The sequence below is a fragment of the Monodelphis domestica genome, chromosome 6, assembly GCF_027887165.1.
Source record: "Monodelphis domestica isolate mMonDom1 chromosome 6, mMonDom1.pri, whole genome shotgun sequence".
NCBI classification, from domain to species: domain Eukaryota; kingdom Metazoa; phylum Chordata; class Mammalia; order Didelphimorphia; family Didelphidae; genus Monodelphis; species Monodelphis domestica.
In genome coordinates this window covers 165,566,997-165,590,237 of record NC_077232.1, presented here as the reverse complement: position 1 = coordinate 165,590,237, position 23,241 = coordinate 165,566,997, and the positions used below count along the sequence as shown (strand labels likewise).

At 34.3% G+C, this 23,241-nt stretch overlaps 1 pseudogene; it reads left to right on the top strand.

Moving 5' to 3' along the window:
- The first annotated feature begins 13,984 nt into the window (after positions 1-13,984).
- Positions 13,985-15,934, top strand: LOC130455249 (guanine nucleotide exchange factor MSS4-like; annotated as a pseudogene).
- The last annotated feature ends 7,307 nt before the right edge of the window (positions 15,935-23,241 follow it).

Below are 23,241 nucleotides of genomic sequence, written 5' to 3'. Positions count from 1 at the left end.
TGATATATATCAATGAAGAATGTTTTATCATATATCTTAATAATGTCAGGAACAAATCAAGAGTAACTGACAGGAAAAAAAAACGATCAATGAGCAGGAAAAATCATGTTATATTTTAAAGGGTCAACATTACAATAATTATTTAGACAATTCTGTCTGGTATCACTTCATAGGATCTCACTCTTTCTAAAGAATTCAAATTGATAGTTACTCAGTAAACAAAGTCTAATAACTTTGTGGTTGGGAATATATATGTATAGTAGTCTCTCGGTGATGGAGAATGACTATTGTCTTTGTGTAGTTTCATCTACAGTGTACCCTCATGTGGCTTTGGAGTCCAAAGGCTGGGGCGCAGAGTTTGTGGCACATGGGGCCTGGGACGCCAGTTGTTACGGGAGGTGCGGTTGTGACCTGGTGTTGGCATTCACGCGCAGCGGCAAGACGTCAACGTCACTCATCTTCAAAGGTGGTGGCGGCATGGTTAATGTGGATTCGCCAGCTGCTTCTGTCAGATGCAGTGAGTTCTAGTTGCTTTGGTTGGGAATAAAATACAAGATATAACTGTCCAAGAATTATGTAAGAGATAAGGCACAAATGATGCAGAGAGGTATAGGATCAGAAACAGGTATGGATTAATTGCAAAGTAATAGCAAGAAGTAACCAATGGAGAGTCTATATGTCTCTCTTTTACTTAGTTTATTTTTGTTTCTTTTACATGTTGATACAATTTTTAAGAATCCTTTTGCAATACATATTCTCTCCCTCCATTCTCTCTCTTCTCCCTCCTCCTTGAGATGATAAGTAAAATAGGTTATATGTGTGAAGTCTATATGTCTCAAAGTTCTCAGTATGGCAAGAAAATAACAGGAATATTTCTGGTAAGTTTGAGTGGCTCTCAGTGAATGATGTGTAAAAAACACAGTTGAATTACATAGTATAAGAAGGCATGGATAATTGGGGAATTGCATCATTAAAGAAAGATCCACCAGAGTAGCAAAGTAATTGGTTCAAAATGTGAAAACTTCCAAAAAATTGAAATAACAATAATGGTGAATGAGACTGGATTTTAAATTAGATTAATTTTCTACTGGAAAGCAAAAATATTTTTATTGGATCAGATAATTAATTGTTTAATCAATTCATAATGGTCATCACAGAGCAAAATACTGGAATGAGTCCTCAACAAACTCCACTGGAAAGTAAAAATTCTTCACAGTGTAAAAGAGAGAAATGCCAAAAATGAATTAAAAGTCTGGACTTTGAAAAGCTATCTCAGAAAAAGATGAGATGGAACTCTGCTGCCATTGGGGGATGGGATGGAACATTCCAGTCAAGCTAAAAGGACGAGCAGTTGAAAAGCTGCTGACTTCTTCTCTCCTTGGCTTGAAGAGAGAAGGAACAAAACCTTTACTGAGAAGACAACTTATATCCACTAATCCTTTGCTGAAAAATAGGATATCCAGACCATTCATTGGTTATATTATTAGGATACAGACCTTTTCCTTAGAGGAAGGAAAGAGCCTATCCTGCAGAAGATTCATACCAATCATTCTCTGAGACAAGAAATACCAACATCTTGAGCTCACCAAGACATTGAAATAGTCTGGGACTTAGTCCCAGACTTAGTCCCAGACTTCTGATTCAAACCCCCCTGAAACCAGCTTTAGGAGGGAAATAGACAGGGACTTCCTGTGTCCTCTACCCTAGTTTAGACCTTAACCTTTTCCACAATAAATGGTTATTTTGATTTACTGAAGTCTCAATCATCTTCAATGTGCTAGAAGGGAAATTACAAAATACATCAACTAAAGAGGAAAGAGAGTGAAGGGGATTTCCACTTACCATTCAGTTCTAGTCAGACCTGACTCCATAGTAAAACAGCTCTACCTGGGGGGTGAGGGGGGGAGGGAGAAGTTATCTTTTATCTGTTCCCTATTTCCCAAGTATCTTTCAACAGTTTGGTTCCTTCTTGATTTCCCTACTAGTACAATTTAAAGCAATTGACATATTTTCTTTCAGAGAACAACTCAATTACTTTTGCAAGTAATACTCCAGAATTGAGAAGTAAAACACAAACATTTTGGTTGATTTGCAATGAACTGGACTAGGAATAAACCTTTGAAAGAAAAATAAAGCAAAGACGCATTGAGAATTGTTTGAAGTGCATAGAAAATGCACTTTGTTCAGGAAATAAACAAAGATTTAAGTTGAATATTGTCGGGGAAAATGAAGGCATAGAGCTCTAAAGAACATCATTTAAAGATAAAATATTTCCTTGAAGAAGAAAAAAAATCTTTTAACTTTATTATTTAAAATACAATATTCTTCCTATGATACTATGTAGTTATAAATCATGAAACACTATTATTTCAGAAGAATCAAAATTGTAAGTGACTCAAAAGGCAATGGAAAATGACATAGTGAATATAAGTAGTTGTTGGCATATTACTGACAATGATGTACACAAGAAGTAACATAAAATCATGAATTATGCATGAAAGGAAAAAGTAAGAATGCTCTTCATATAAATAGAATAAGGAATACGAATTACACAGTTTAAATATTTCCCTTATTACACTAAGATCCAGTGATTTTGGTGGGATGGTAACTAACTATATTATTCTGCAACTTGTATATAAAAACATGTGAGAGCTGTCTAAGCTTCTGTAAAGCAAAGTGGTTTGCCAATGAAAAGCACTGTTAATTATTGGAGGTAGAATTGGAACTCTAGATTTCTTGACTTCTAGCTAGCACCTTATTGCTTAAGCTGAGATTCTACTTTATGCTTTAATATTATTATAATATATATATATATATCACTTAAGAGATAAGAAACTATGACCATTCACATTTGGAAGAAGTAGCAGGATATGGTAGATGGAAAACCATATTTACAGTCAGAAGGATTGATTTCAACTATTACTTCGGAACATTTTGGTTTTGTAATATTGGGGAAGGTACTTAAATAATTAGAGCCACAGACAACTTTTCAAAGCTCTGATTTTCAGAGATGTCCATTTGTATTCAAGTTGTCATAGTCTAATGAATTACATCAGCATTAAAGAGAGGAAGAATTGTGAAGTAAATGTTGGGTTAAGTAAGATTGGAACAAATAACAAACAAGAAATCAAAAAGGAGAAAAGCAATGATATATCTAAGGAAAAAATTAATAAAATAAAATTACTTCCTCTTTATAGAAAATATGTGATATTTGATACCTATAAAGAGGTGAGGTGAATTATGGACATTTCTTGATATTTAAAGCAAGGAAAAAGATGACTCAGGATATCGCTGTATTTTCTTTAGTTCTCTATATAGTTAACATTAGAATATATTCACACAAAAGGGAAAAAATCAGAATGCAAGTTAATTAGAACAATGCAGTGTAAAATAAGACATTGATTAGTTACCAAATTGAAGCTTGAATAATACTAAACATTAAAATGTTAATAAACCATAATTAGATAAAATAGTCAAAAACCCACATAAATTATTCAATATATTGATTTTGTCATAAGCAATAGAGAATAAATGTCTTGAAATGTTTTTAATTGGCTTTAATTTATTATATGAAGAAAATATAATCTCTAGTTATCTAGAATACAATTCTTAGTATAATATCTAACACAAAAATATCACACTTGTTTATCTGAAAAAACAGACAGTTGTGAATTTTGCATTTTCTTCACTGGAGAAAAGAGTTCTCAACTGCTTATTACATATGAATTAATATATTCTTATACAATAGCTACATAAAAATAATTCATTTACCAATCCATTTATATACGATGATTTTAGGAGGGAAAGTTAATGTTTTGAAGATCTTTAGCTTATTGAAAAGTTATAAAATATAAATATGTTCTTTAGTAATTATTATACTTTAGCCAATGGATCTTAAAATATATTATTTAGGAGAATCAATATGTAGATATAGATATAGCTATATCCAGGAGAATCACTCATTTTAATAATGACTTTTTGAATAACACTTTTACGATTTCAAAGTGACTCATATCAATTGAAGATCACCTTAATAACTTTGAAAAATATAGCCTGTAACTATCTCTTTTATCAATTGAAAAACGAAGGTTAAAGTAAATTAAATGACTTGTCTAGGAATATGTATCTGGTAAATATGTAAGGTAGGATTTGAGCATAGGAGGACTTCTTGACTTCAAGTCCAGCAGTTAGTCCATTGTGCCAGTGTTTCCCTACAATTAATTATATTTGATTATATTCATGTTTTTAATCAAATAATACTATTGAAATCAATTAAAATCATTCCAATTAAGCAAATGATTTGTTGTCTAAAAATAATTTACTTTTATATAAAATCTTTGGAATTTGTACAAGGGGCAAGTAGATACACAGTGGATAGCATCAGACCTAAAAGTGGGAGGAGATAGGTTCAAAGCTAATCTTAGATACTCAGTTGCCTAGTCTTTTCTGTTCTTCTGGTTTAGAATCGATATTGATTTTTAAGCCAGAAGGAGAGGCTTTAAAAATAAATTTTGCACAAAACTTAAGGTATGAAATACCCCTAACTGATTTATTACTTCTCCTTGCACTCATTTTCAGATATTTGTACCTTTCCCAGTTGGGCTCACATGTACAGGTTTGATCCCTTGCAAGTTGGCCACAATCAGGTTTTATGGGTACAAAGCAAGTGTAGAATATTAAACTATATATTATAAGCCCCTGGGTCTATTTCCAGAAGACTCAACTACTCTAAAAATATATCAATATAAAACAATGAACAGTACCTACAATATACACATTTGCTCTCTCCCATATAAAACTGGAATGTGCTCTTTTATAATTGCCCAGTATCTATGGGAAGAGTGAGCTGAAGCAGTGGTGAGGAAAACATGGGGAGAATTCATATGGCAAGGCAACTCAGATCTGATTATGGAGGTCCTGAAACCCTTCTCCTCCCAGAATTCCTTTGTTCCACTCTATTATCTGGTCAGCACTAGCTCTGACATTCATCCATAATCATCTCTGTTCTCTGTTGCTGAGAGTCATGTTCTGAAACTATTTCCTGCTTTAAGTGACAATCTCACTGTGTTCATTTCTGTATATCTCTGTTGCATCCACTCCACTTTATCCTCTCTCATTTCTGGATATGAAGTCTCATTTAAAGAAAGTTAAATGCCATCATTTACTTAGAGGTGAAGGGGGAAGGAAAATACAAATCTTCTCTTCCCCCTGGATGGGTTTGGTAATCACACAGCTTCTGCTGATAAGCTCTGTCCAGAACCATATGCTCCTCCTTGTCCCCACCCCTAAAGGCTTAGTTGGTTAAACTCCTGACCATGTGAATTCAATTTTTGCTAGGCAAATGAAGATGCTCTTTTTTAATTTCATCAAAGGAAGGCACTCTTACTTTGTAATCATTTTAACCCCTTGTGAATATACTAATTAGTAGTTTGTGGTTTCCCTAAAATACTCTTTGCTTTCTGTGACATTAGGGTGAAGGTAGAAGACTAGACTCCCATATGCCTACATTATTTAATTTAAATCTCAAGATAACCCTGGAAGATTTTACAGTTATAATTATCATCCATTTTATAAAAGATGAAAGTGAACCTCAGAGAACTTAAGTGACTTTTCTATGATTGTACAACTTTTAAGTATCAGAGGCAGATTTGAAGCCAAATCTACATGAATCCAAGTACAATACACAATTAGCTTTAAAACAATCCTGTGCCTGTCATGATGGTATGGGAAATTGGAATGTAAAAGAAGTACTTGACATCATCTTTGCATGCACAGGAGTTTGAAAGAAGAGCCAAAGAAGACCTAGAAAGATTCCAAGTTTAACATAGTTTGCAAATCAGTAAACAAAGTTATTTATATCTCTTTTCATTGCTCTGTAAATTTGAAAATAACTAATCAATTTTAGGCAAGCACTCTTCAAATGATTAACCTTGACTAGGAACTTTTTTAGATCACCAACTTCATGAATTATTTACTCCTGTCCAATTGCTTGGACTGGAAAAAAAAGCCCTAAAAATAATTTGTAATTGCAGAGAAAGTTGGATTTAGTTGAGAGAGCATAGAGATTCTGAGCAGGAAACAGTTACCAGAATAATAAGTTCTGCCATTTATGTAGTACTCTAAGGTTTATAAAGCAATTTACATATATTTTCTCCTCCAATCCTTCCAATAACCCCATAAAGTAGGTTCTAACTATTATCCCTATTTTACAGATGTAAAAATTAAGACTCAGAGGGATTAAGTAGTATTCCCATGGTTACATATTTGGGAATTTGGAAGAGTTCCCTTGCAGGAAGCCTTGTGGATTTACATGTAACCCTATATTTTACCATAACTATTGAAACTTCACTGTGTTAAGATGTTACTTGGAATTCCAATTCATTGAAATAGGAAAACTGTGTAGACTCTAATATAATTCCTTTCTGAAGAAGAGATTTCAGAAAAGACTAAGCCAAAGATATTCCAGAATTGTTCACTGGAAAATTAGGTGATAAGCAACCTAGGAAGAAAAAACATCCTTTTATTCTCAAAAGGAAGAAATTGCAATTACTTGCATCAGGTGAAAATATAAACAAAAAGGTAGAAGTGATGTGGCATAGAGGATAATAATCAGGCTTTTGTGTAGGCACAGATAACACAGTAGATAGAACATCGGACTTGGAATCATGAAGATCTAAGTTCAAATCTAGGTTGACACTGGCTTTGTGACTCAGCAAGTGACTTACCTCTTATATGCATCAGTTTCCTTAATAGTAAAATGAGGATAGTAAAAGTATTTTCCTCCCAAGGTTGTTATGAGTACAAAATGAACAATATTTGCCACTGCATCAAACAATTTAAAAATTCAGCAAAGCCGTAGTATATGAAATAAACTCACATAAAACATAATTTCTCTTTACTACCATATACAAACCAGCAGCAAGAGGTAGAAAATAACTACAGAAACAATAAATACTTCAGAATGTACCTGCCAAAACAAATACAGCCCTTATATGAACACAATTTCAAAATACTTTTTAAACAAAAACAGATCTAAACAATTGCTCATGGGTAAGCCAAACCAACATAATGAAAATAATACCTCTACCTATCAATTTACTTGTTAGTACCAATCAAACTAACAAAGAATTATTTTGCAAAACCAGAAAAATAATAACATAATTAATGTGAATGAACAAAAGATAAAAAATGTTGAGGGTCGATGAAAAAAATGGTAAGGAAGTGGCATGAAGTAACAGATTTCAGATTATATCATTGAATGATAATCCTCAAGAGAATATGATGTGGTAATAAAGAAGAAATAAGATTGTTAAATCATTGGCATAGATTAAATGTTCCTAAATGACCATAGTAATGTAGTTTTTGATAAACCCAAGAGATCGAAATTTTGGTAGAAATATTGCATCATTTGACAAAAATCACTGGGAAAACTGAAAAGTAGCTTGGCAGAATCTAGGCATAGACCCACTAACATCTCAAACCATATGCCAAAATAAGGTCATAATGAATAAATTATTTGGACATAAAGGGTGATATCATGGTTAAATTAGGTGAGAATGGGGAAATGTACCAGTTAGATCTATGGTTAAGGGAAAAATTTTTTGACCAACTAAAAAATAGAGAAGACTATGGGAAGTAAAAAAGTTAATTTTTGGTTATGTAAAATTAACAAATAAAATATGTATCCAAAATTAGAAAGAAAAGAGAAAACTGGGAAAATATTTTAGTTTTTCTCTAATAAAATCCATATATATGTATAAAGATATATATGGAATTAAGCCAAGTTTATTAAAATAAGAGCCATTCCCTAGTTCTAATTAGCCAAAGATATAAACATGCAATTTTCAGAAAAAAAAGAAAATAAAAATTAAAAATAATCACATTAAAAAGCTCTAAATCAGGACTGATTAGAGAAATGCAAATTAAAAAAAAAAAACTCTGATACACCATCTCACATCTATAAGAATGGCTAACATGACAGGAAAGAAAAAATTGTGAATGGGATGTGGAAAAATTGGCATACTAATGAACTGTTGGTGGAGTTGTGAACTTGTCTACTCATTCTGGAACACATACTAGAACTATGACCAAAGGACTACTGAACAACAAATATCCTTTTTTTTTTAAACATTATTTTGTTTGGTCATTTCCAAACATTATTCACTGGAAACAAAGATCATTTTCTTTTACTCCTCCCCCCCCCCCACCTCTCCCATAGCCTATGCATGATTCCACTGGTTATCACATGGGTTCCTGTTTCTAACCCATTTCCATGTTGTTGGTATTTGCATTAGAGTGTTCATTTAAAGTCTCTCCTCAGTCCTATCACAGCCACACCTGTAGTCAGGTAGTTGCTTTTCCTCATTGTTTTTACTCCCACAGTTTATCCTCTGCTTGTGGATAGTATTTTTTAGATTCCTGCAGATTGTTCAGGGACATTGCATTGACACTAATGGAGAAGTCCTTTACCTTCGATTGTACCACAGTGTATCAGTCTCTGTGTATAATGATTTCCTGGTTCTGCTCCTTTTGCTCTGCATCACTTCTTCTAGGTTGTTCCAGTCTCCATGGAATTCCTCTACTTTATTATTCCTTTTAGCACAATAGTATTCCATCACCAACATATACCACAATTTGTTCAGCCATTCCCCAATTGATGGGCATCTCCTCATTTTCCAATTTTTGGCCACCACAAAGAGTGCAGCTATGAATATTCTTGTACAAGTCTTTTTCCTTATTATCTCTTTGGGGTACAAACCCAGCAGTGCTATAGCTGGATCAAAGGGCAGACAGTCTTTTATCACCCTTTGGGCATAGCTCCAAATTGACCTCCAGAATGGTTGGATCAATTCACAACTCCATCAGCAATGAATTAGTGTCCCTACTTTGCCACATCCCCTCCAGCATTCATTACTTTCCATAGCTGTCATGTTAGCCAATCTGCTAGGTATGAGGTGATACCTCAGAGTTGTTTTGATTTGCATCTCTCTGATTATGAGAGGCTTAGAACACTTTTTCATGTGCTTATTAATAGTTCTGATTTCTTTGGCTGATAACTGCCTGTTCATGTCCCTTTTTGTACAATTGATTTAGCTCTTTGTAAATTTGATTAATTAAACCTTTGTCCGAGGTTGTTATGAAGATTGCTTCCCAATTTGTTGCTTTCCTTCTGATTTTAGTAACATTGGTTTTGTTTGTACAAAAATGTTTTAATTTGATGTATTCCAAATTATTTATTTTTGCATTTTGTGCCTCTTTCTAAGTCTTGCTTAGTTTTAAAATCTTTTCCTTCCCAAAGGTCTGACATGTATACTATTCTGTGTTCGCCTAATTTTCTTATAGTTTCCTTCTTTATGTTCAAGTCATTCACCCATTTTGAATTTATCTTGGTGTAGGGTGAGAGGTGTTGATCTAAACCTAATAATTCCCACACTGTCCTCCAATTTTCCCAGCAGTTTTTATCAAATAATGGATTTTTGTCCCAAAAGCTGGGTTCTCTGGGTTTGTTGTATACTGTCCTGCTGAGATCGCTTACCCTGAGTCTATTCCACTGATCCTCCTTTCTGTCTCTTAGCCAGTACCAAATTGTTTTGATGTCTGCTGCTTTATAATATAGTCTGAAATCTGGGACTGCAAGGCCCCCTTCCTTTGTATTTTTTTTTTCATTATTTCCCTGGATATCCTTGATCCTTTGTTCTTCCAAATGAACTTTGTTATGGTTTTTTTGTAAATCAGTAAAAAATTATTTTGGAAGTTCAATGGGTATGGCACTAAATAGATAGATGAGTTTGGGTAGGATGGTCATTTTTATTATATTGGCCCTTCCTACCAATGAGCAGTTAATGTTTTTCCAATTGTTCAGGTCTAGTTTTAGTTGTGTGGAGAGTGTTTTGTAGTTGTGTTCATAAAGTTCCTGTGTTTGTCTCAGGAGATAGATTCCTAAGTATTTTATTTTGTCTAAGGTAATTTTGAATGGGATTTCTCTTTCTAGTTCTTGCTGCTCAGCTGTGTTGGAAATATATAGAAATGCTGATGACTTATGTGGGTTTATTTTGTATCCTGCAACTTTGCTAAAGTTGTTGATCATTTTGATTAGCTTTTTGGTTGAATCTCTAGGATTCTTTAAGTAGACCATCATGTCATCTGCAAAGAGTGATAACATGCTCTCCTCCTTGCTTATTTTAATACGTTCAATTTCTTTTTCTTTTCTAATTGCTACTGCTAGTGTTTCTTGTACAATTTCAAATAATAGAGATGATAATGGGCATCCTTGTTTCACTTCTGATCTTATTGGGAATGCATCTAGTTTATCCCCATTGCAGATGATACTAGTTGATGGTTTTAGATATATGCTATTTATTATTTTTAGGAATGACCCTTCTATTCCTATGCTTTCTATTATTTTTTAATAGGAATGGGTATTGTATTTTGTCAAAGGCTTTTTCTGCATCTATTGAAATAATAATGTGATTTTTGTTGGTTTGTTTGTTAATATGGTCAATTATGTGGATGGTTTTCCTAATATTGAACCATCCTTGCATTCCTGGTATGAATCCTACCTGGTCATAGTGAATAACCCTTGTGATGACTTGCTGGAGTCTTTTTGCTAGTATCCTATTTAAGATTTTTGCATCTATATTCATTAGGGAGATTGGTCTATAATTTTCTTTCTCTGTTTTTGGCCTGCCTGGCTTTGGAATCAGTACCATGTTTGTGTCATAAAAGGAATTTAGTAGAACTCCCACTTTGCTGATTATGTCAAATAGTTTGTATAGTATTGGGGTTAGCTGTTATTTGAATGTTAGATAGAATTCACTGGTGAATCCATCAGGCCCTGGGGATATTTTCTTAGGAAGTTCTTTGAAGGCCTGTTGGATTTCTTTTTCTGATATGGGATTATTTAAGAAATCTATTTCTTCTTCTGTTAGTCTAGGCAATTTATATTTTTGTAAATATTCATCCATATCACCTAGGTTAGTATATTTATTGCCATATAGTTGGGCAAAATAGTTTTTAATGATTGCCTTAATTTTCTCTTCATTGGAGATGAGGTCCCCTTTTCATGCTTGATGCTGTTAATTTGCCTTTCTTCTTTCCTTTTTTTAATTAGATTGACCAGTGTGACAAGGGAATCACTTTAAAAGACTAATAAATATTAATTTAAGGTCGCCAAGGAATTCAGCTATGTAATTCCTTAATGAAAACTCAAGTCTGCAGTCAATCTTTTATGGAGTTTAATTACAATAGGAGGAAGAAAGGAATTAGAGAGAGAGAAAGAAAAAAAAGGGAGAGAAGGGAATAGGGCTTAAATACCCCTTCTGTTTAGGCTGGGCCAAAAGGCCCAAGCCCTTAGATAGCTGGGGCAAAGAAAAAAGATCATTCCCTATTACTCACATGACCAAAATGGAGAATCAGTCTCAGAGGCCCCCACCTTCAGCTTCCCTCAGAGCAAGCTTCTCAGAGCACAACGCAACCACTCCGGCCAACTCCTCAACCACCCCGAGTCTTCAGACCCCCCTGATCTTTAAGGAAACCATCCAAGTTGCCTCCCCTCAGTCCTCACATCTACCAATCACCTGTCCATCAATTTCCCTGTGCCAATGGAGGCTCTAGCTTAGACCCAGGACCGCCCAGAGGTCTCTGGCTTTTGCACATGTCTGTTGAAGGTCATATTTTCAAATAATTAAATCTTTGATCCTTTGCTACAGCCCTTTCTAAATCCTGTTAACCTGAGTAGGGTAGAGATTGGAATAATTAAATTTTGATCTAGGCTGCAGCCCTTACTCAATCCTGTTAGGACTGAATAGGGTGGAGTTTGATTCCAAGTATCTCCATTGTATCAATTCTAAAATCAATCATGACTCAAAGAAATTCCTGTTCTATGCTTAAGCATAGGTCAAAGTCCTTTCCATTGTTCAGCAAAAGGTTTCTGTCCTAAAGTAATCTTAAGAAGGGAAGAGAAGGAACCTCACATGCCAATGGGGTTCACATTCCAATTGTCAAGACCCACTATCAATAGGAAATTTTTCAAGTATGAAATTTCCCAATGGTGAAATTTCCAACATTTATAAGAATAAGAAATTTTGAGGTTTACACCAGTACTTTGTCTATTTTGTCTGTTTTTTCAATGTACGAGCTTCTAGTCTTCTTTACTAGTTCAATAGTTCTATCACTTTCAATTTTATTAATTTCTCCCTTAATTTTTAGGATCTCTAGTTTGGTTTTCTTCTGGGGGTATTTAATTTGTGTGTTCTCAAGTTTTTTGATTTGCATGTCCAATTCATTGATCTTTGCCCTCCCGAATTTGTTAATATATGCACTCAGGGATATGAATTTTCCTCTAAGTACTGCTTTGGCTTCATCCCATAAGGTTTGAAAGGATGTCTCACCATTGTCATTTTCCTCAATGAAATTATTAATTGTTTCTATGATTTCTTCTCTAACAGATTTTGCAGTATCATATTATTTCATTTCCAATTAATTTTTGATTTGGCTCTCCACGTAACCTTACTGATCAATATTTTTATTGCTTTATGATCTGAAAAGGTTGCATTTATTATTTCTGCTTTTCTGCATTTGAGTGTCATGTCTCTGTGACCTATTGTATAATCTATTTTTGTGAATGTGCCATGTGATGCTGAGAAGGTGTATTCCTTTTTGTCCTTATTTTTTTCTCCATATGTCTATTAACTCTAATTTTTCTAAGATTTCATTCACCTCTTTTACCTCTTTCTTATTAATTTTTAGGTTTGATTTTTCTAAATTTAATAGTGGTTGGTTCAAGTCTCCCACTAATATGGTTTTACTGTCTATTTCCTCCTTCAATTCTCTTAGTTTCTCCATTAAAAATTTGGATGCTGTACCATTTGGTGCATATATATTGATTAGTGATATTTCCTCATTGTTTATACTCCCTTTTAACAGAATATATTTACCTTCCCTATCCCTTTTGATCAGGTCTATTTTTGTTCTTGCTTTGTCAGATATCATGATTGCAACTCCTGCCTTCTTTCTATCAGTTGAGGCACAGAAGGTCTTACTCCATCCTTTAATTCTAACCTTGTGAGTATCAACCCACCTCATATGTGTTTCTTGAAGACAACATATGGTAGGGTTTTGGGTTCTAATACAATCTGTTATTTGTTTACATTTTATGGGTGAGTTAATCCCATTCACGTTCAAAGTTATGATTGTCACTTTTAGATTCCCTGGCATTTTGATATCTTCCCCTAGTTTTGACCTTTCTTTTTTAGCTATCTCCCTTTGAACCAGTGATTTACTTTAGGTCAGTCCCCCTAGTCCCCTCCCTTGATATGCTTCCCTTTCTAGCCCCTTCATTTTTATGCTCCCTTCCCCTCCCCCTCTCCTTCCCTCCCTTTTTATACTTCCTTCCCCCTCCCCCTCCTTGATTTTCCTTTCTTTCTTACACTGTTGGATAAGATAGAATTCAGGATCCCACTGGATCTAGATGTTCTTGCCTCTCAGAGTTGATTTCACTGAGAGTAAGATTTAATTAATACCACTTCTCGTTCTCTTCCTCTCCTTCTCATATGAGAGTTCTTCCCCTCCCCTTCTCATGTGTATCTTTGTATGGGAAAGATTATTCTATTTAGCCCCCCCCCCCCAATTTCTTGAAGTAAACCTTAGTATTACCGAGATTCCTCCCCTCCCTTTTTCTTACTTTTTCCCGCCTTTCACCAAATCTTCTTAATGCCCCAATCTTTCCTCAGTACAGGATTCTCCCATGAAACCGCCCTGAGAGGTTGTTTCCTAGCAGTCTTTAGATCCCAAGGACCCTGGTGTGCCCCCCCAAACAGAGACTTTCCTCACTCACTTGGTGTCCCAGTGAGCGCTCTGATACCTTACTCTGGTTTGGTGGGGGATGTGGGGGGGGGGTTAAGGGCAGCTCAGTTCACATTTTTGTGCAAGCTTTTCCTCCTCCTTATAGTGTGGAAATGTTCAAACCCCAAGTACCTTCGTTTCTGTGGTGTACTGGAGAGTCCCTCCTTTCTTCCAAAGGTGATTTTCATGCTCTTTTGAAGGAGTCTATTTCGTTAGGTGCCGGGGAGAGGAAGCAATTCGCATCTAGATTGCAGCCATGTTTACCCAGAAGTCAACGAATATCCTTTGATCCAACAATGCTATTACTAGATATGTATCTCAAAAAAAAAATTTTTTTTAATGGAAAAGGAGAGCTAGTCTGCACCTGCACGGTGGAGGCGACAATGGTAGTTGTGGTGGTGCTAACAATAGCATGATGGAACCAGAGTTGCAGAAGAACAAAGAGGTGTCAACTGAGTACCAGAACAAGAAATCTATGCTGTGTCAGCTCTGTGGATCCCATGTGCTGCAGCCCATGTCTGCTTTCTTCTCATGCAGACAGCTTTTCCTTCCCTTTATGAGGAAGGAGCAAGCTCTGGATTATGGCAGCATGACTTCCTTCAAGAGTACTGGCTTGTGGATTCCATGTTCACCTTTGAAACTGTGGGCTTCACCAAAGATATGGGAAACATGACATTTCAGGTCTGTTCAAAATGTGAAATTGGATCCATCAGCTGGCACTGCCTGGCTGACAAAAATAGTCTTTATTTGGCTTTGGAGAGAGTTTCCCATGAATGACTAAGGGACCTTCATCAACAACTTACCATTATGGAAGCATCTCTCCCAAAGAGTGGTCATTGTAATCTGATATAACTGTTATGCTTTCTTCTCTATACTAATGTAAAGTTGTGAGTATGAACATGTCTACTTGAACATACAGAGGATTTTACCCTAACTTGGTTCCTTCACACCTCAAGTGCATATGTCTCCTATAGTTCTCCCTGTATCACAACACTTCCTCCTCTTTCCTGCTCTAGTTTGAATGATATGGGAAGCTAGTGCCTCCCAGAATTCCTCCACTGCCCTGGTTGTGTGTCCCTGTCTCTTAACTGGGAGCTACTTTAATTGCTCTAAATTGACAGTTATATTTTTGCCATTCTTATTTGTTTGACCCCTTTATATATAAAGTTTTTGAAATTCTCATGTAGTTTCCTGCCAATGGTCTAACCCCACACTTTATGAGTAGAGAGTTAAATTTTTAGCATCTTCTTCTGATAACCACCACACAGAAAAGGAATTTGCCAGATGTGTCCAAGATTCTCCTTCGAGTTTCATGGTGGAGAGCACTTAAAGGAGGAGCCATTTCTGACTTGTATGTGAAGTTTAAAGGCTTAGCTCATGTCTAAACAGATGAGTGATTCTCTTCTTCATGGGAAGAATTGTGTCTAAAGAAAGTATCATCTGTATAGAATAACTAAACTTAAAGGACAGTGGTACAGGCAGGAATAATTGATGAGACAGGACTTTAATATTTGCCCATTATAAATTACAGAATGCAAATATCCATTTAGTTACCTGTATTCTTATTCAGTTCAATTGGTTTATGTTTCCTGATTGCTAGGGTAACTCTTGGCCCTTCTAGTTTGATGCTGATACAAGAGGTTATTAAATATATATGAGTTGGCAAAAAAAGAAAGAAAATGGAAATAGTCTGTTTGTAAAAACATATTTAAAGCAGCTATTTTTGTATATTTGCAAAGAATTAAAACAGTGGGCATGTCCATTAATTGGCAATGGCTGTGATGGAAAACTATTGTGATATAAGAAATGTCTAACAGGTTGATTTCATAAAAAAAAAAAAAAAAAACTTGAAAAGACATATAAACAGATGTGAATTGAAGTGAGAAGGACCAGGGTATCCTTTTTACCCTCTAATAACAATATTTTAAGCATGACCATCTATGAAGGACTTATTAAGGTGAGAAAATTATACAAAATAAATTCAAAGCACCCATGATGAGAAATGAACTCCATATCTTGATGCACTCTGAATGACGACGTTAGCATAGTCTTACTTTTTTGATTTTTCTTTTCTTTTTTGTCCATATTTCCTTTTGTCACTGGCTAATATGGAATTATATTTTCTTTGACTTCACATGTATAATTAATATATTGCTTGCCTTGTCAAGGAAGGAGGAGTGGTTGGAATAAGGTAAATATTTAATTTTTAAATGAATTTTTAAATTGTTTTTCTAGTAATTGTGAAATATTGAGTAAAACAAATAAAATTAAAATATAATAAAGACAAAAATCATCTTCATATGTTTGGTGACAAATCAAAAGCAATTTTATATTTCCCCAAATTAAAGATTTTTGTGAATTATGTTTAATATTATTCAACTGTGCTAAGTGGAACTAAAAAGATAATGAAATTTAAAGCTATGTTAAGAAGCAAAGTATTCATCAATGAAGTGGGAGTTTCATTGTATTCTGCTCTAATTGGTACTGTGTTCCATTTGCTGGTCATTATTTATGAAAGCTACATATTAAATGATTAACATTCAGAGAGGGGAGAACAGTATAGAAAAGGAGCTAAATCATTTGAAGAACTTGAGTTTGTTTAGCCTGAAGAAATAAAACAGCTTCTAGGAAATATGAAAACTGACTTCAGTTTATGCCGTATAGAAAGGAATTTAACTTAGTCATATCAATACCAGAGCAATGAAATATAAATAATGGATGAAAGTTGCAATGGCAAATTTAAGATGAAAATAAGGAAAATCCTCCTAATTCTAACATATAAAGAAAATTTGATGCTTCAGGAAGGAAAAGTCATCAAGCAAAAAGATAAAAACTATTTCATTAAGAAGTTTCTCTTTTCCCTTTTTTTCTTTCCTTATTCTTTGTCCTTTTCCTTTTCCTCTTCTTCTCCTTCTCTTCCTCCTTCTCTATCCCCCTCCAACTGCCTGCCTTCCTTCCTTCCTCTCTCCCTCCCTTCCTCTCTGTCTTATTTGTTTTTGTTTATTTTTTCTTTCTTTCTCCCTTTCTCTATCTCCCTTTCTTTCTCCTCTTTTCTTTCTCTGTCTCTTTCTTTCTCTTTTCTTTCTTTCTCTCTTGCTCTCCCCCTTTCTCCCTATCTATCTATCTATCTATCTATCTATCTATCTATCTATCCACAAATATCCCTTGCATATCACAACTTTCTCCATCATATTTTCCTTATATTACTGGCCAACATAAGAAACTAAATAGGAATTTGGTGGGGGAAAATTTTGTGGTAGTCATAGATGACAGATGAAGGACAATAGAAAATAGAGAGGCATAATTGACCCCTAGTAATAATATAAAAACAACTTTAAACACACTGTAAAAATTAAGGTTGTTTTTTTTTCCTGATGTGAAAGGAAAGCCCAAAAGTTTTACATAACCCTCCAAGATTGAAGGCCTTATCGACTTACATACTAACTATATATGTGTGGTAAATGATATTTGTATGTGTGTGTGGATAGATAGATAGATAGATGATATATCCTTTCTCTATGAAGTTCCAAGATAGCATAACCTCTTTACTTTTGGATGTCCTGAACTGAATAGATTATAGGTTTATTGAACTACCAATTTTCCTGTTGCTCTATTGCTGGCAAGGGCATAGAAATGAAGCAAGCAAGGAAGGAAGGAAGGAAGGAAAGAAAGGAATGGAATGGCAAGGAAAGGAAAGGAAAGGAAAGGAAAGGAAAGGAAAGGAAAGGAAAGGAAAGGAAAGGAAAGGAAAGGAAAGGAAAGGAAAGGAAAGGAAAGGAAAGGAAAGGAAAGGAAAGGAAAGGAAAGGAAAGGAAAGGAAAGGAAAGGAAAGGAAAGGAAAGAGGAAAGGAAAGGAAAGGAAAGGAAAGGAAAGGAAAGGAAAGGAAAGGAAAGGAAAGGAAAGGAAAGGAAAGGAAAGAAGGAAAGGAAAGGAAAGAGGAAAGGAAAGGAAAGGAAAGGAAAGGAAAGGAAAGGAAAGGAAAGGAAAGGAAAGGAAAGGAAAGGAAAGGAAAGGAAAGGCAAGGCATGATTTTGGACAGTACTCTGAGCCTTAATTTTCTCATCAATGAACTAGATTCAATGTTTGTACTACCTTTCTCCTAGGATTATGACTATCAATATGAAATTTAGAATAGAGAATGATCTAGAGGTAGGGTGATCCATTATACAACTATTAGGTGATTTAAATGAAGTGATATAAACACTTGAAAAGCAAGTGATACCAGTGGGAGTTAAAAGGATGGGAAAGGTGTGATAGATGTTATTATGTTTCCCTTTATGTGATTGTAAGACATCAGGGAACACTATATCCATTATTGATCTCTGTTACATCCTGTTCTTCCACTTTCAGAGGACCGGAGGAAAACTCTAATCTAGTGTTGCTTGAATTATCACTAGTCCAACAGATGACTATTACTTCATAGAATGAATGAAATTTTCACTAATAAAATCAGAGTTGCAAGCAGGTTGTCTCATATCAGATATATGTTTAGGGTCAGATGCTAGAATGTTTCCTTTATAATGAACATCTAAACAAATACTTAGAACTATTTTTGTATGGATACATTTCTTCTGTAGGAAAGGACATAGAAAGTATCCCTTTTTGATTACTCTGGTGTCAGTATCTTTGATTTAGAAGTAATGGTTTGAAAAGCCTATAGGATCTTATTTAACTCCTGAGAAGAGGAACGAATTAGTATTAATTACTATAAGTATTAATTAATTACTCATTTTATTTTGGTAGCCATTCACCAATACAGAGCCAATACATACAGGGTCAATACTTAAAAAATCTTTTCCCATGGGTCAAATCATTCAAACATTGAGGGCACACACTCTCAGATAACACATCCTGGCTGACACATCAGAAAAAAAAAAAAAACTTTCTTATTCTTAAATGCACTAAAATATTATATTGAATTCCTTTTTTGACTGACAGAAATGACTGAGAATACCTCTGCCCTATTTTTGGGGAGAATGAAGTAATATCTTCTATATTATATTATGTTGAAATTTTCTTAAAACTTCTTGACACTTGATTATGTAGATTTATGTAGAATCCATTAGAAGTCAGTTGTGAGAATATCTGTATCCATAGCAAAAATTTTGAAGATTCTTAGGTCTTTGTTTTACAGAATAAAAAAAATATATCACATTTACCTAATCAAGTTCATGTAAAAGTCACTTTTGATGGGACATGTAAGTAATAAAGGTCAGAGACAGAATATGAGCTACTATGTTGAATGTAATTTTGGAAACCAAATCAAAGCAATAAACATTAATTAAGGTAATTTGCAGTGGATTAATTGAGATAAACAGCATGTGTATTAATGAAGGACCAAACTAATTTTGGTATGTTTTGCCACTAGAGACTGACCATAAAATTATGATTTTTATTTTTAAAACCTTTTTTTGGCTTTAATAACATATGAAGACCATACCTAATGTGCTTTATTAGTCTCCTTTACTGGATTAATGTCCATGTTATATTTCTTAACTTTGAATATTTTTCTACTAGTTGGTCCTAGGAATACTTATTTTCTCTCAATACACTTCCTCTTTTGGTGATTTAATTGGCTGCCATAAAATAAAATAAAATTTAAATGCAAATGATTCAAGTATCCGCATTATAAGCTCACTTCCATATCATGTGTTTGTTTGCCTGTTAGACTTTTTAAATTGGATGTCCTTAAAAACATTTTAAATTTTCTCTGCTCACACTCTTTCAAAATTCCCTATTTCAGTAAAAGACAGCATTTTTTCAGTCTTCCAGGATCATGATTTAATTATTATACTTGATTATTCTCTCTCTTACTACATATATTCAATGTACTTAAAATTTTGTAATTTCTACAAGGTCAATATTTATCATAACTAACCTCCCTTTTCTCTACTTTCATATCTACCATCTGAGTTACAATTCTTAATCGATGCTGAAAGGACTTACTAATTTTTTGGTCAACTTAAAGTTCCTCCTTTCCAAATCATCTTCCACCCAGATAGCAAGTTATATGTGTCAGTGTATTTTTATATTAATCGTTTTTCACATTTATGCATTGGAGAAAAATATGGCAAAGCTCAATATGCACTTGTGATATCAATACTTCCTAATTCATTCTTATGTAAGGACAACTAGTTATGTAACTTGGAAATTCAAATGGCCTAATAAGGATTGGCTGGGATAGTTCACATCCCCATTGCCAGGAAGAAATGAGCCTGGATAAACACACCTATTTTTCTAACCACTATGACAGAAGGATACATAACTGCTAACTCCAAGCTCCAAACCTGGAATGCAGAATGTACATCTTCCTCTCACTAATGTGACCAGCATCCAGGAATACTATAAAAGCACAATTCCATTGTCCCAGGAAAATGTCAATCAACAAATATCACAATTATGCCTAATGGGTTTTTTTATAAGTCCCAAATGATTATACTCTATCTGTTCATCACAAAGAATGTAGCAAAATAAGTTTCCTAATGCACAAGTATGATCTTATTTGTTCCATGCTCAAAAAATTTTAGTGGTTGCTCTTTGTCTGTGAAGTAAATTATACACTGCATCCTGGAATGTATCTGTTTTTCTAACATATCTCTAAATAATTATGCAATTTCTATTCCATAGTACCTGCCTTGGCATACTCTATGTACCACTACACCGGAGCATTCATTATTCCACTGTTATGCTGTTCTTTCCTACTTATTGGCATTTGAATATTTGTTCTCTCTTGACAAGAAGGGAATCCTCCCTATTGCTACCATATCACCTTCATCTATAAAAATATTTTTTCTTCTATTTCTTGACTGAATTCAGGTACTATTTCTTTTTAATGACTTCTTTAACCCCCAAAGCTGAGAATGATCCTGCTTGTGCATTTTTCACAGGCTTATTGATATATCTGATGAACATAATTATTTTCTAAATTATATTATAGATATTCATATATATATATAGTCCATAATTAGAGTCTTTGTTCCCCTATTTTAGAACTCTACCATTTTCCCCTTCTTTATCCTCTGTTTCTAGAATTGTATCACATAATATGTAATTAGGGTGAGGCAATGGAAGTTTTACTCTAATTTCGATGGTTCCTGCACTTCTTCAAGAGCCTAACTTAGCAGACAGCATGAATGATTAGCTAAAATAGCAAGCAGCTAGATAATGTACTAGAATGAGGTTATCCCTCACCTTCTTTACTCCTTTTTCTTCCCTCTAGCAGTGGCTGTGCTGGTGTCTGTTTCCTCACCACAGGTGTATTAGGTGGTTGTTTCTTTACATGGATTATGGTAATGTAAGATTTCTGGACAAATCTAAAGACCAAGGAGGTAAGGTGGAATCAGACTCTGTCTCACTCCTCCCTCTCCTCCCACTTCAGTTAGTCTCTTCAGTTGGAGCCAAATTGGGATTCAGACTTAGTAAGTTTCCTGAATATCTGATAGATAACTCACTCTCTAAAGTTATTGGAACAAAAGTTAATTTTAAGGAAGGGGAAGCAAAAGGAAATTGGATAGGATACAGGGGTTAGGACTTTCCCTGATCTTAAGCAAATGCTAAATTGGGTAATAAAATTATATATTCTTAATGAGGGATGTGGCTAATAGTCTTAAGGATCTTTTGAAGAAATTCTTGATAATGTAGAGAGAAATTCAGTAACCAACAAGGAAAGGATCTTCTCAGTTCTTCCTCCTTCAAATGCCAGGAGAAAGAGAGCTTTTTCCAGCAGCTGGGATGTTTCTTTTAACTGCCGTCTCCCAGTCACATTCTCCTCTGGAATGCTCCTTGATGGACAGCTCTTCATACTTCCATCCATTGCCTCTGTTTGTAGGTTTTTCTTCAATAACACTCTCTCACACAGGGAAATATTCCCATCAACTCATTTCTCTCCTTCTTACAATTTTTCAAAATCTTTTCCCTATATGTATTGTATGGAATTTACCTTTAGCATAAGATTTCTTATTTATGGTTGTGACACATAGTAGGTACTCAATTAATATAGGTTTTCATAGCATTCAATATTTCTGAATTGTTCAACAGAGGACTAATATGTTGATCTCTCAGAGTCTTTGTTTTGAAAATATATGGTTTTATTCAAAGGAGAATGAAAACTGAGATAGAAGCTTGCAAAGATGGCAATTGTGACAGCAAGAAATTGGAGAACCAGAAGAGCAAAAGCTAGTGGCTTTCCAATTATGAAGTATGTTTAAAAGAATTATAATTTGACAACATGATGAACATGGAAACATGTATCATAAGATAAGATATGTATGACTTTCATCATGTTACCTGCCTTCTTGGAAGGGAAAGGGACAAGAAAAAGGGAGAGAATATAGATTGCAAAATAGCAGAAAACAAATATTAAAAATTGTTAATAATATAATCTATAAAATATTAAATTACAAAAAAGAAAAATAAAAGGTTATCTTTACTCCAAATTTAGTTCATCAAAAGCAAACCTGTATTTGAAAGCAGATTACATACCCATCAAGAACTGCTCTGGACCAACAGTCAGCTTAAAGCAAAAGCTATATTTCCAGTGGAGGTTGACCACCCGTAACTGAGAGCATTTGACAGAAAATCCAGCTTCAAAAGCAAACACTGGATTTATCTCCAGACTATCTAGAGCACTTCAGAAGTAAGCTAGGATACTTTGGTGATTTTCTTGTGCTCAGGAACTAAACCAGAAGCCTTAAAAAATCAGTAGTGAAACTTCAGAACAGTCAGCCATCTCTGAAGTACTGTTAAGAGGCATAGCAGGGGATGAGATTCAGAAAAGAAAATTTTGATAGAAGGTCAGCTGCTCTAAGCTATTTAAACCAACTTTGTTGTTAAAATGGGGTTATGCCCTGAAATCAATGAATAGAAAATACAAACTCATTTTATTTTACTTGTTATCCATAGAAAATGACTCTATTTAAAACTGAAGGTTGTTTGATATTATTCTCATTCTACCTTTTAAAATATTTTATCAGAACATCTTTAATCTTTTTAAATAAAATAATATTTGGATAGGGAATTGTTTATAAGCCCAATAAAATACCTGACAAACTGAATTATGGGAAAATAATTCATACCTTGTGGATTTAATGGAGTTGAGAATACAGTCATATCTAATGATGAAAAAGGTGAATTATTATACTGTAATTAATATCCTATTGTGTCTGGCTTCTTAAATATCTCTCTTTTCAGGAAAAGTACCATTTAAAAAATTCCTGTGGAATTTATGAGAAAGAATACTATCCACATCCAGAGAAAGAACTGTGGGAGTAGAAATGCAGAAGAAAAACATATGATTGATCACATGGTTCTATGGGGCTATGATTGGGGTATTGGCCTTAAAAGGTCACTCTATTGCAAATATGAATAATACAGAAATAGGTTTTGAACAATGATACATG